This window comes from Triticum urartu, chromosome 5, assembly GCF_003073215.2.
Source record: "Triticum urartu cultivar G1812 chromosome 5, Tu2.1, whole genome shotgun sequence".
NCBI lineage: Eukaryota > Viridiplantae > Streptophyta > Magnoliopsida > Poales > Poaceae > Triticum > Triticum urartu.
Genome location: NC_053026.1, coordinates 522,239,919 through 522,242,330, shown reverse-complemented (window position 1 = coordinate 522,242,330; position 2,412 = coordinate 522,239,919).

The following is a 2,412-nucleotide window of genomic DNA, read 5'->3' as shown; positions in this document are numbered from 1 at the left end:
AAGAGCACACAAGGTGGCTGGTGGGTGTCTGTTTCTCCAGCTTTAGTTGAATCGGATTCAATGAACAGGGTTCTTTCTGAAGATCAAAAAGCAATCACTATACCGCGTTATGGTTTTTGATGCGTAGGTAAGAACGGTTCTTGCTCAGCCCGTAGCAGCCACGTAAAACTTGCAACAACAAAGTAGAGGACGTCTAACTTGTTTTTGCAGGGCATGTTGTGATGTGATATGGTCAAGACATGATGCTAAATTTTATTGTATGAGATGATCATGTTTTGTAACACAGTTATCGGCAACTGGCAGGAGCCATATGGTTGTCGCTTTATTGTATGAAATGCAATCGCCATGTAATTGCTTTACTTTATCACTAAGCGGTAGCGATAGTCGTAGAAGCAATAGTTGGCGAGACGACAACGATGCTTCGATGGAGACAAGGTGTCAAGCCGGCGAAATGGTGATCATGACGGTGCTTTGGAGATGGAGATCAAAGGCACAAGATGATGATGGCCATATCATATCACTTATATTGATTGCATGTGATGTTTATCCTTTATGCATCTTATTTTTCTTAGTTCGACGGTAGCATTATAAGATGATCTCTCACTAAATTTCAAGGTATAAGTGTTCTCCCTGAGTATGCACCATTGCTACAGTTCGTCGTGCCGAGACACCACGTGATGATCGGGTGTGATAAGCTCTACGTTCACATACAACGGGTGCAAGCCAGTTTTGCACACGTGGAATACTCGGGTTAAACTTGACGAGCCTAGCATATGCAGATATGGCCTCGGAACACTGAGACCGAAAGGTCGAGCGTGAATCATATAGTAGATATGATCAACATAGTGATGTTCACCATTGAAAACTACTCCATCTCACGTGATGATCGGACATGGTTTAGTTGATATGGATCACGTGATCACTTAGATGATTAGAGAAATGTCTATCTAAGTGGGAGTTCTTAAGTAATTTGATTAATTGAACTTTAATTTATCATGAACTTAGTACCTGATAGTATTTTGCATGTCTATGTTGTTGTAGATAGATGGCCCGTGTGTTGTTGTTCCGTTGAATTTTAATGCGTTCCTAGAGAAAGCTAAGTTGAAAGATGATGGTAGCAACTACACGGACTGGGTCCGTAACTTGAGGATTATCCTCATTGCTGCACAGAAGAATTACGTCCTGGAAGCACCGCTAGGTGACAAACCCGCTGCAGGAGCAACGCCAGATGTTGTGAACACCTGGCAGAGCAAAGCTGATGACTACTCGATAGTTCAGTGTGCCATGCTTTACGGCTTAGAACCGGGACTTCAACAACGTTTTGAACGTCATGGAGCATATGAGATGTTCCAGGAGTTGAAGTTAATATTTCAAGCAAATGCCTGGATTGAGAGATATGAAGTCTCCAATAAGTTCTACAGCTGCAAGATGGAGGAGAATAGTTCTGTCAGTGAACATATACTCAGAATGTCTGGGTACCACAACCACTTGACTCAACTGGGAGTTAATCTTCCTGATGATAGTGTCATTGACAGAGTTCTTCAATCACTGCCACCAAGCTACAAGAGCTTCGTGATGAACTATAATATGCAAGGGATGGATAAGACGATTCCTGAGCTCTTCGCAATGCTAAAGGCTGGAGGTAGAAATCAAGAAGGAGCATCAAGTGTTGATGGTCAACAAGACCACCAGTTTCAAGAAAAAGGGTAAAGGGAAGAAGGGGAACTTCAAGAAGAACAACAAGCCAGTTGCTGCTCAAGTGAAGAAACCCAAGTCTGGACCTAAGCCTGAGACTGAGTGCTTCTACTGCAAAGGAACTGGTCACTGGAAGCGGAACTGCCCCAAGTATTTGGCGGAGAAGAAGGATGGCAAAGTGAAAGGTATATTTGATATACATGTTATTGATGTGTACCTTACTAATGCTCGCAGTAGTGCTGGGTATTTGATACTGGTTCAGTTTGCTAACATTTGCAACTCGAAACAGGGGCTACGGATTAAGCGAAGATTGGCTAAGGACGAGGTGACGATGCGTGGGAAATGGTTCCAAAGTCGATGTGATCGCCGTCGGCACGCTACCTCTACATCTACCTTCGGGATTAGTTTTAGACCTAAATAATTGTTATTTGGTGCCAACGTTGAGCATGAACATTATATCTGGATCTTGTTTGATGCGAGATGGTTATTCATTTAAATCAGAGAATAATGGTTGTTCTATTTATATGAGTAATATCTTTTATGGTCATGCACCCTTGATGAGTGGTCTATTTTTACTAAATCTTGATAGTAGTGATACACATGTTCATAGTATTGAAGCCAAAAGATGCAGAGTTGATAATGATAGTGCAACTTATTTGTGGCACTGCCGTTTAGGTCATATTGGTGTAAAGCGCATGAAGAAACTCCATTCTGATG